At 39.1% G+C, this 12,847-nt stretch overlaps 1 protein-coding gene across 1 annotated transcript in view; it reads right to left on the bottom strand.

Annotated features, from left to right (window-relative positions):
* The window catches only part of LOC115211065 (protein mono-ADP-ribosyltransferase PARP14-like), a 554,188-nt gene that overhangs the window by 150,080 nt on the left and 391,261 nt on the right, over nt 1-12,847 (bottom strand). The window lies entirely within an intron of this gene.

Genomic DNA, 12,847 nt, shown 5'->3' with positions numbered 1-12,847 from the left:
GTCGAAAATTGCTTATTATTATTATTATTATTATTATACTATTTCAGCTTCGCCTCGTATTGCATATTATTTCTCCATACAGGGGCTTTTTTCAATGGCGGCCCATTTTCGCGGGGTTCCACTATTTCCCTTCTCTCTCTCTCCCTCTTTTACGTTGTCTGCCATCCCCCCTCTTCCTTTGCTAAGAGCATTTTTAAGCCAGCCAGTCATATTCCCGGTGCACCCGCCCTTGCCCACCCCCACCACCAATACCGGATATCTCTATATTTTTGCTCCATCTATACCGGATGTCGCTTCTCCCACCACCATTATAGGTGTCTACTCTTCGAACCCCTCTCTTCAATACGCTATTTCACCATGCATTACCCCTTTCTTGATATCCTACGTTCTACTTGCCTAGAACCTGTCATCATTTCTCTGAACCACCCCTCCCCACTGGTGCTCCCCTATATTTCTGCCCCCCACACACACACATAAAAAGCACCATCCGAACGTGGTCGATGCCAGACCCCTCTGGCACCTGTGCAGGTGGCACATAAAAAACACCCACTACACTCGTGGAGTGGTTGGCGTTAGGAAGGGCATCCAGCTGTAGAAACACTGCCAGACTAGACTGGAGCCTGGGGCAGTCCCTAGCTCCCCAGACCCCGGTCGAAACCGTCCAACCCGTGCTAGCGCGGAAAACGGACGTTAAACGATGATGATGATGATGATGATGATGTATATATATATGTATATATATATATGTATATATATATATATATGTGTATATATATATGTATATATATATATATATATACATGTGTATATATATATGTATATAATATATATACATGTATATATATATATGTATATGTATATATGTATGTATATATATTATGGAGATGTACTTGCATAGCAAGTGATTTGATCTGAGATCGTGTGCTGGAACGAAAACAATTGCAACATGGAAGGTGTTTGTAGGCCATTTAAGAAACACACAAAAGCCGTTCGATTCACTTCAACATTTAAGTTTAATTTGTCAAAATATTTTCGTCGCTATAAGACCGCGACCTGTTCACTGACAAACATCCGTGCTGCATCACTGGTATGTATATATATATATATATATATATATATATATATGTATTACTTCCGGTTTTCATAGAGGAAAGACGTGTTTGCTCTTGCTCTGTGAAAAAACAAAAAGGTTTGCATAAATCGACGAAATATTCTACTAAAAGTAACAAAACGTAGAACTTGTTAACTCATAAAGTCTACTAAAATACATTAATTGAAAATATATTAATTATAAACGCAATATATTTCGCTTGCAGCCAAATATAATACAGTAAAGTTGGTTACGCATGCTAGAATCTTCACCGAAAAAGCATGTAGTGGCAAGTCTTTAATTTATCTTCAGTCAAATGTAAGAAAGAAAAAGAATTGTTTTCTTTTCTGTTGTGAAAGAAAATTTCTTCGTACAAGCACGAGGGTTTGGACTGTACCTTTCAAGATAAGTATCGCATGCAATTGTCTGTTTATTAATTTTTTTAAGCTAACATCTCAGTTACGATTGTTTGTTTATTAATTTTTTAAGCTGACATCTCAGTTACGATTGTTTATTTATTAATTTTTTAAGCTGACATCTCAGTTACGATTGTTTATTTATCAATTTTTTAAGCTGACATCTCAGTTACGATTGTTTATTTATTAATTTTTTAAGCTAACATCTCAGTTACGATTGTTTGTTTATTAATTTTTTAAGCTAACATCTCAGTTACGATTGTCTGTTTATTAATTTTTTAAGCTAATATCTCAGTTACGATTGTTTGTTTATTAATTTTTTAAGCTGACATCTCAGTTACGATTTACGACGCCATCTTTGTTTACATTCTGAGAATAACTTTCTTTCAAATTCTGTATCGCTTTCATATGTTTATTTTCCTGTAATTAGTTTAGAATTAAATAATTCCTTCATTTCCTCACTTTCTTCTACCCCCTCTCTCCTCCTTTACATATATTCTCCTACTTCCAGCTCCTTTCTCTCTCTTTACGCTTACCCTTTCCCTCTCTCTTGTATATCTTACTCTTTTTCTCATCTCCCCTCCTCCCTTTCATATCCTCCTCTTCTCTCATTTCTCTTTCCTTTCCATCTCACATCTACCTCTCCTCTCATCACCTCACCCTCTCTCTCATATACTTCTCATCCGCCCATTCTTCTCACTCCGTCTCTCCCTGTCTCTCACATCCTTCATCCTGTCTCTCCTTCACTCTGTCTCTCTTTCTCTTGCTATCTTCTCCTCTCCTCTGTTTCTCTTCCCCTCCTCTCCTTCACTCTGCCTCCTTCTCTTTCACTCTGTCTCTCCTATTCCCTTCCTCTCTCCCTCCCCTACCTTCCTCTATCTTTTTAACACACCACACCCCCTTGCTTTCCTCCTATCACCCTCTCAATTTCTTTCATAGCACCTCTCTCTTTCCTTCCTATCTCCATCTTTCTTTCCCCATTTCCCCCCTCTGTGTTTCTCCGTCTCTACCTCTCTCTATCCCTCATTACCTCTCTAGCCTCTACTCCCCCTCTGGACCGCAAAACGAAGATGGCACCAAAGTGGGAAAAGAAAGAGTAAAATCTTCTGCTGAGAGCATGGACGATTGCTAGAGGCGATCCGCCGAACAACATCATCACTGCCGCACTAAAAAACAATGGTTTTCATAGAACCATTGACCAGAGAGAGCGGAAGAAAAATGAGTTTATCCGGTCTTACATGCTTATAAGACCACACATCAAAACACTGGACAACATAATTGAAAATTATTGTGGCAAAGCTGATGAGGATGAAGAGGACGAAAAAGAGAAGGAAGCCGGAAGTCTCTGTGATCCAGGGGTTCCTCAGGAAAATGGATCACCTACCCCGGTGAACGACCAGGTAGTGAAGGATAGGGAAGCCAAGGGAGCAGAGACCGGAAGCCCCCCATACCAGTGGTCCAACGAAGAAATGAAAAATTAGAAAAACAGAAGAAAAAAGGAAGGACTGAAAACAAAAATAAGGAGGGAAACGGAGGAAAAGGCAAAACAACTAAAGCTGAAACCCCAACCCACCACACAAACAGCAGAGAACCCCATGGAGGATCCAATGCCACCCAGTACACTTCAGGAAAGAAGAAATCTGGAAGGCACCGAAGAACCTGTAAGTTCTACCTGCGGGGCAAATGTTGGCATGGTGAGGACGGCAAAAACTGCCGGTTCGCCCACCCGACACCCTGCCAGAACTTCAGGGGACTCAAAGAGAAAAACTTTACCGAGGGAACACAAGAAATGTCTCCTAGGAAAACTTTCAAAAACGAAGTGCGCTCCTCAGATGTTCTGCGCAACGCAGCAGCTGAGAAAGAGTCTTTTTTATGCATGGCGGAAAGAATTGTCCGGCAGCTAACCTGGCTACACCAAGCACAGAGAAGGAACCCTGCCCACCACTATGCAAGACCACCACAGTCAACAGGCATGGGATGGCCTCCCCTGATGCCTGCACAGTCGTCACCCCAATACTTTTACTAAATATTGGGGGCCTGTTGCATCAAAATAGAAACAAAATTTCTTTCCTGAGAGATCTTACTGCATGCAATCAATCCCTATGCATGGCACTCGTGGAAACTCACTTCAGCCCTGATATAGAGGATGCAGAAGTACACGTACCAAACTATACCATACTGCAAACAGACAGAAGGAAAAGGAGCCATGGTGGAGTTGCTGTATACATCCGAGATGACCTCACACCCCAGGTCTTGATGACATACTCAAATTCGGTATGTGACACCTTAATTGTATATATAAGACAACATAATATAGTCATATGCAATACATATTGCCCACCAGATGCCCCAAATCACATAGGCAAGTTTGAAGATTGCCTCACAAGAATTAAAGAAATCCTCATGAATCTGGAACACCACGTGACCATATTTCTTATGGGTGATTTCAACTTCCCCAACGTCAAATGGCCCGAAGGTCACATACTCTCAGGAATGAATCATTGCAAGCAATTACATGTGGAGTCACTGCTCAACCTCACCAATGCTTTATTCATGGAGCAAGTTGTACTCAAGTCAACTAGGGCGAATAACATTCTGGATCTCTGCTTCACGAACAATATGGACATCATTCATGATGTGAAAGTGACACCGACATCAGTTTCGGATCACAACATAATAGAGCTGTCTATGTTTGGGCCGAAAGTAACCAGAGACATACAGCCTAAAAGAAGCACCCGAAATCTCTCCAATCTGAACTTCCACATAGCAGATTGGAAATCGATCCAAAAAGAGATCCTCAGAGAGGACTGGCCGGAATGTCTCTCCACACCAGACATTGACATGAAACTAGAATGTTTCATGTCTTCTGTGCAAGCCGTATGCCAGAAATATGTCCCAGAGCACAAGGCCAAAACAAATAGGAGCAAGATTCCAAGAGACAGGAAGATCCTCATGACACGACGGACGAAGGTTGCAAATCGTCTCAACCAACATCCCAAAAGTAGCGAAAAGTCCCGCCTAAAAACAACACTGATGGAGATCGAAAAAAGGCTGCAACAATCCTATGTGAAGGAGAAAGCAGACAAAGAAGCCTGGGTTATAAAAAACATTAAATCAAACCCAAAGCGAAAGAAACAGTCTCAGTGCACTACAAGATAGGACCCCTCCTCCAAAAGGATGGCTCCCTCACAGACAGTCCAACTATGATCAGTGAGATGCTGAATGACCAGTTCAAAAGTGTCTTTACCACCCCGTTGGAACACAGACAAGTGAACGAACCAGTGGACTTCTTTGCCGCCTCACCTATAACCAGCGAGGCGGTTACAATAGAATGTATTGACATTAGCGAAAAAGATGTCCTACTAGCCATAGATGAAGTGGACACAAACTCAGCTGCTGGTCCAGACGGTTTCCCAGCCATCCTCCTCAAAGCGTGTAAGCATGCCCTGGCAAAACCCCTCAAGATTCTCTTCCAGAGCTTTCTTGCGAATGGCAAACTGCCAAGCAAGCTAAAGGAGGGAATAATATGCCCAATACATAAAGGGAGAAGTAGAGCAGATGCCAAAAACTATAGGCCTATCTCTCTGACTTCACACATCAGCAAAGTCATGGAACGGATAGTCAGAAAGAAACTAATCGCATTCCTTGAGGAAAATAACTTGCTGAGTGATACCCAGCATGGTTTTCCACCAGGTAGGAGCTGCCTGACCCAGCTCTTACAGCATTATGACTGGGTGTTGAGGCAGTAACTCAACAAATCAAAAGTGGACGCAATCTACCTTGATTTTGCAAAAGCTTTTGACAAGGTGGATCATGGTATGATATGCCACAAACTACGTGACCTCGGGATAGCTGGAAAACTTGGAGTGTGGTTGCATGACTTCCTGAAAGATAGGAATCAGGCAGTAGTGGTTAATGGAGCCACCTCTATGAACACACAAATAGTGAGCAGTGTTCCACAGGGCACTGTCTTGGGACCACTGCTTTTTATAGTGGCCCTCTCAGATATGCCCTCAAATGCCCGGATAGCCACTCTGGCCAGCTATGCAGATGATACGAAAGTCTCGCAGAAAATACAGAACCCCAGCGATGTTGCACACCTGCAGCAGGAGTTGGACTCAATCTACAGATGGGCTGAGGATAATAATATGCAGTTTAATGCTGAAAAATTCCAGGCCCTGCGCTACCAGCATCCAAAACTGAATATTAAACTTACAGGATACACTGGTCCACAGGGAATTTCAATCCCAGAGCCTAAGTCTGTGAGGGACCTGGGTATCTACATGAGTGATGATATCTCTTTCCAAGTGCACATTACCAGGATGGCGATAAAGTGCAGACGACTGGCTGGATGGATCCTAAGAACATTCAGAACCAGAGATAAGGAAACCATGATGGTCCTCTGGCGGACATTCATCCTCAGTCGCCTGGATTACTGCTCACAGCTATGGTCACCCACCAGTGTAAAATTAACAGCAGACCTTGAAACAATCCAGAGAAGATTCACAAAGAAGATCGTCTCTTTGCAACAGCTCAGCTACTGGGAAAGGTTGAAACAGCTAAGACTCTACTCCCTGGAGAGAAGACGGGAGAGGTATGCAGTAATATATGTCTGGAAGATCCTGGAAGGAATTGTGCCAAATTTTGGCATTGACAGCTACACCAATGCCAGAACGGGACGACGCGGCACAGTGCCAAAGATCCCAGCAATGCCATCATGCTTCAGGACCAGCTTCTGCAAAAGCCTGGGTTTCAAGGGCCCACAGCTTTTTAATATTCTCTCAAAGAGTCTGAGGAACTTGCACAAAGTAAATGTAGCGGTTTTTAAATCAAAACTGGACATCTTCCTGTCAAGAGTCCCAGATGAACCTACCTCACGGCAAGAGGTGCAAATGAGAGTAGCTGTATCAAACTCCATTCTTCACCAAATGCCACATATTAGACGAGGTTCGTCGCAATAACAGTGTAGCAAAACGGAGGTGCATCAGCATGGCCGCAGCTCTGAGCTGGAACTAGAAAAAAAAATAAATAAATAAATAAATATATATATATATATATATATATATGTATATATAATATATATATATATATTATATATGTATATATATATATGTATATGTATATATATATATATATATATATATATATATATATATATATATAATATATATATATATATATATATATATATATAGGTATGTATACATATACATATGTGTATGTGTATATACATATGTATATACATATGTGTATACATATGTGTATATGTATACATATATATATGTGTATATGTATACATATATATATATATGTATACATATATATATATGTATATGTATACATATATATATATATATATTATATATATATATATATATACACACATATATATATACATATAACCAAAAAATAAGCAACAAGAATGGATCGGTAGTTTAGTACAATTGTTTCATACTATAAACATTTTATTAAAGCTGCAAATATTACAGCAAATATAATGTCAAGTACTCTTGAGCTAAATTTCATATAGGTTTTCCAATCATCTTAGAGAGTGTAAATATCCTTATAAAGTTACAGAAGTGAGTTCCAGGAACTTGAAGTAAGATTCCAAGCAGACTATATATGTTTTCCAACAATACAAAGTTCTTAAATTAATTATTGACATCTCAGAGAAGGTAAATCTACTCATAAAGATGTGGATATAAATTTCAAGAAACATGAGGGAAGATGCTGATCAGACTACGGTTAAGTTTGCATCTAACTGTTGCAAACAAAATTTTGTAGTACAGAATTTTGTTTGCAACAGTTAGATGCGAACTTTAATGGGCATGTTGGACAGCAATCCGGTATCTTCACTGGTGTACATGGGCCTTATGGTACTGGTTCCTGAAAAGAAGATGGAACTAGGCTACTGGAGTTTTGTGATGCATGTAACCTTTTAATCTGCAACACTAACTTCAGGAAACCAGATAGCCACCTGATAACCTATCAATCAGGTGACTCTGCTAGCCAGATTGATTTCATCCTCACCAGACAGCGGGACGCAGGGTTGCTTCTTAAATACAAAGACCCTCTCAGGTATGGAATGTACCCCCAGCATAGACTAGTCAATAGTGACTTTAAACTCGAGGCCAGAAGGATGCCAAGAAGCAGACCAATCCAGAAAAGAAGGATTTGGAAGCTAAAGAACCCTTCACATGGTCTGAGATTTAGGGATATCCTCATCAAGAAATTTGATGAGAGCGAGGAGGAGCTACAGTCCTCGGACATAGAAGGTAGCTGGAAATTCCTATAGGACAGCTAGCTGAATGCCAGAGACCAAGTCTGTGAATGGTGCAAATATATAAATACAAACACATATATATATATATATATATATATAATATATATATATATATATATATATATATATAAACATGCACACAATCAAAATCGAAATTGTTCAACATCAATGGAAATTGTAGCTGAGATACCAGTGCTGGTTGCATGTAAGAGAACCATCCGAACGTGGCCGTTGCCAGTGCTGCCCCAACTGGCCTCCGTGCCGGTGGCACGTAAAAAGCACCATCTGATTGTGGCCATTGCCAGCCTTGTCTGGCCCCCATGCCGGTGGCACGTAAAAAGCACCATCCAATCGTGGCCGTTTGCCAGCCTCGTCTGGGACCTGTGCAGGTGGCACATAAAAAGCACCCACTACACTCTCGGAGTGGTTGGCATTAGGAAGGGCATCCAGCTGTAGAAACACTGCCAGATCAGACTGGGCCTGGCGCAGCCTCCTGGCTTCCCAGACCCCAGTTGAACCGTCCAACCCATGCTAGCATGGAAAACGGACGTTAAATGATGATGATGATGATGATGACACACATACATATATGTGATTTGATTTATTTTTTGATTTGATTTGATCTAGTTTCAGCTTATGCACTGTGGCCATGCTGGGGCACTGCCATTTGGTGTCGCTACATAATTTTACTTTTCTAACTCTTTTTAGAAATTGACATTTGATGAATGAGGGGAAATATGATGCTGCTGCCCCCATCTGCACTTCCTGCTGTGAAGTTGGTTCATCAGGGACACTTGATAGTTCCAAACAACTTTCCTCAAGTGATCTTTTGTTTCCACACACACCTGAAATACTTTTGTATTTCGCTGTCAAGAGCATTTTCCATCCAGCGTGACTTAACCCGAATGCAGCGGTATGTTACTGTGCATCTTATGATGTTCTCTATCACGTCAGATGGAGGGTTTAGTGTTATCCTTCTCCCATCTCTTTTTACAATTTTTCTTGCCATATTTTCCATATTTCTCACTGCAAACACAAAAGAAACATTCACATTTTATATTCACATTTTTATGTTTCATTTCTTTCATATTTTTGTTGTTGTTTTTCTCACTGCTGTTGCTGTTGTTTTGACGTTGCTTAGAGACGAAACATTATTTGCCTTAGTGAAGTCATTAAGTTTAGGCCCTCATTTATTTCTGACGAGGAATGCTATGTTTGTTGAACATTATGATGGCTTCTTTATCAGCTATCTTAAACTGAATAATACAAACAGCAAAATATTATTTTTTTCCAAATGTTGTTAAGATTTTTTTTAAATATTGATGCGCACCCCCTGCAAAACAGGGTGGTTTCTACACAAAATTACTATCTGTGCAGTCCAGACAATCTCAGAAATGTAATAGTAAGAATAAAATGAAAACAACTGGGCCTTAGAAGGCCAAAAAGATTACAAACAATATTTCAACTTACGGAGCTTCAAATTTCCATGAAAGCAATAATAATAATAATAATAATAATAATTATAATAATAATGATGATAATAATAACAATAATGATAATAATGATAATAATAATAATAATAATAAAATATAATAATAATAATAATAATAATAATAAAGGAATTTGATAAATTAAGTAAATATAAAGACCTGGAAATTGAAATACAAAAGATGTGGCATCTTAAAGCGAGAACTGTTCCTGTTATTGTAGGTGCCCTAAAAGACATCTCAATAAGATTCCAGAACTGTGTCTCAGAGAAATCCAAAAGATTGTGGTGACAAGTACTGCCCACATCCTTAGATAAACCCTATCCATTTAAATGAAGTTATTTTGGAACTGCCCTTGTCACTTCTCCCCAAGATTTCAATCATACTGTAACATCTCTTATCCTTTACTTGCCCCAGAAAACTGGGTGTGTCTTGGCAAGTGATTGTAACAAGCATGCAGATTAAAAGTAAAAAATAATATTAAAAAAAAAAAGGAAGAAAAATGAAAGGAAATGTAAATTCTTGCCAAGAGAACCGCTTTCCGTCAAAGAAACACTGCAACAAAAATTCCAAGCAAAAGCTCAATGAATATGAAGATTTGAGAAGAGAAACAAGTTTTACAAGCAAAATAAGCTGTTCACATCCAAGCTGAAAACATTCTACAGAGGAGAAAATAACTGTTGAAGACCTCACTCCCATGGAAGAAGTTAAAAACTTTTGGAAAAATATTTGGAGAGATGAAAAGACTTAGAATGATCTATACCTGACCCAACAATTTGATACCTCTGTAATTAATCCTATTTAATGCATCACCTTTACCGTTGTTGTAGTTGACTATGGTGCTGCTACAGCAGTCTTTAGGTATGACTCCTTCACGTATCACCTTGTTGACTATACAAGTGACTAGACTATAGCCTACACTGTCAAATATTTTAAGCATCCCAGTAGTGATTCCTGATGGGCCGGGGGCTTTCCCTATCTTCATACCCTTAATTGCTTTATCTACCGAGGTACTGTCAATTAGAATAGTGGTCCCTCTGTTGGTCAACATTATAAAATCAAAACTGCTGACAAATGGCACTAATTTCTTCCCAAATAATATTCAACAAAAGTAAAAAAAAAACAATTTACCTGATTATGCAGCAGAACCATTTGCCAGAATTTCTTGGAAATATTCATTAAATTTCTGTTAGAAACAAACAAATAATTTATCATCACTCAATCAAAAACATAATTGATTTTCTATGTAACAGTAAAAAATTAGTCAAGATTCCATGTTGTGTCCAAACACCAGCTTAATAATGACAAACCGATTTTACTTAATTCCTCATTATTTTCAAAACTGTTTAAAACAAAGGAAGAACATTTCTGTTGAAACAGACTGGCTTTGAGTAAATCCCAGTGAATTACTGGTATGTCAACAGTGCTTTACTGCAATGCTATATATACTGTCCTACAGAGTATATCTGCAGATGTGTACCCAACACTGTAGGTATAGATAAAAGGAGAAAGAAGAAAAGGAACGGGTCCAGCCAAACAATCTTTTCCTGTCCCCAACACATATTGTATACAGAAAGTGTTTATATGACGCTCAGTTTATATACAGCTTGCTTACATCCATCTACGCATACAAAGTAGAGTATATAAATACAAGACATTCACAATAGTCTATATACAGGGTGTATCAGCAAAACTGTTACACTCACAAATTCTTAAAACTTCCCCAAACCAATAAACTAATCGATTTGCAATTTCCCATGTTTTCCAAATAAGATGTCTGGCCATATTGACACAAGTTTTTGTAAGAATCAGTGAAATATCCATTGAGATACTTAGCTAGAACAGGCTGAAATCGTTTGTGCCAACCTCACCATGTCTTCCTTACTGATCAATGTTGAAAGGGCTAAGATCATCCAGCTCTTAAGTAATGGTACAAACATTCATTCTCTGGCTTCTATCTTCAATGTCCATTCAAGAGCCATCAAGAGAATTGTTAATAAGTTTGAGAAAGTGGGGATAGTGGAAGGAAAAAACTGGATCTGGAGGTCATATCCACAAGAGGGCTCATCATTTCAATCTGGAGCTGAAGAGATCAATCAGAACAGATCCAACTCAATCCAAAAGATGCTTAGCGTATGAGAGAGGAGTTTCAGCTATGACAGTTTAAAGAGCAGTGATAAGGGACTTGAAAATGAAATCGCATGTGAGACCTATGAGGTATCTTGTTACTCCAGAACAAAATGTTAGAAGGTTGGAGAGGATCTTGAACAAAGTGAAACAATCCTGGAGTCATTTTCAGGTGCACAAGCTCTGCCAAGGTGATGATTTTCGCCTGTACAGCCTTTGATGGTAAGAAGATGCCACTGATCATGTTTGATAAGGCTGAGAGACTGATAGGAGTTTGTTATGTTCAGGTTTTGAAAGATGTAAAGACCTGGATTCTTTGTGAATCAAGAAGCAAGAAACAAGGGAAACCCCAAATCATTAAGGACTTCAAATTTACATTCCAGCAAGATGAAGCTCCTTTTCACACAAATGCAATGGTACAAAAATTTTGGGGATAGGAACACTTGACCCCTTTCATCACCTGATTTTAACCCTTTAGACTTCAGTATCTAGAATGAACTGGTTAGAAAAACTTGTGAGAAGCCCCACAGTAACCTTCAAACCCTCAAAAACCCTATGATGTAGGACGTAGGAGGAAGACATTGATGAAGAATTCATTAAGAAAGCTTGTGGTATGGTCAGGAAGTGGGGTGAGGAAGGCATTGCCAAAAGAGGAGAAACTCTTGATGCCTAAAAGATAGAATTTGGGTTAGAATTTTCTCAGGCACTTTGAAATAAAATTTTAAGCTTCCATTTAAAATTTATTCCAATCCTTTATGAGATCTCCATCCAAAGCTATGGTTAATTATTCATGAAAATGTCATTTTCGTCCATAATCAACTTCATAACGATACTTCTGGTAAGTTTTGTGAGTAATTAACATTTTTCTTACTCAAAGTAGAGTCCAATAGCATTGGAAAAACCTCTGATAGTTTCATTAAGTTATCTTTAAGCATTCCTGAGATACAAAGGTTTAAAGCTGACTCTAAAATGTGGACAATTTTGGTTGTACACCTGGCTCAGTGGTTACAGCATCAGACACACAATCATAAGGTAGCGAGTTTGATTCCTGTGTTGTGTTCTTGAGAAAGACACTTTATTTCACATTGTTCCAGTCACTTAGCAGTAGAAATGAGTTGCAGCATCACTTGGTGCCAACCTGTATCAGTCTTTTCTCTTGGGCATGGTATGGAAAAGAGAAACTGGTATGCATAGGCAACTGGCTCCTCTCCCACAAAACAACCTTGCCTAGACTTCTGCTTTGGAGGGAAGCTTTCTAGGTGCAATCCATGGTCATTCATGACCGAAGGATGGGGGGGGTCTTTACCCTTTTTACACAAGACTTTACATTACTTTACACATATATATAACAAAACAGACATTTGGAATATTTATTGATATTATTTAATCACCATTACGCACTTCATTTGCTAACAGGATGCCCAGAATTTTCAACTGGATAACT

The sequence above is a fragment of the Octopus sinensis genome, linkage group LG1 (genome assembly GCF_006345805.1).
Source record: "Octopus sinensis linkage group LG1, ASM634580v1, whole genome shotgun sequence".
NCBI lineage: Eukaryota > Metazoa > Mollusca > Cephalopoda > Octopoda > Octopodidae > Octopus > Octopus sinensis.
Note: the sequence above shows the minus strand (reverse complement) of the source record. Positions and strands in the feature narration are given on the sequence as shown.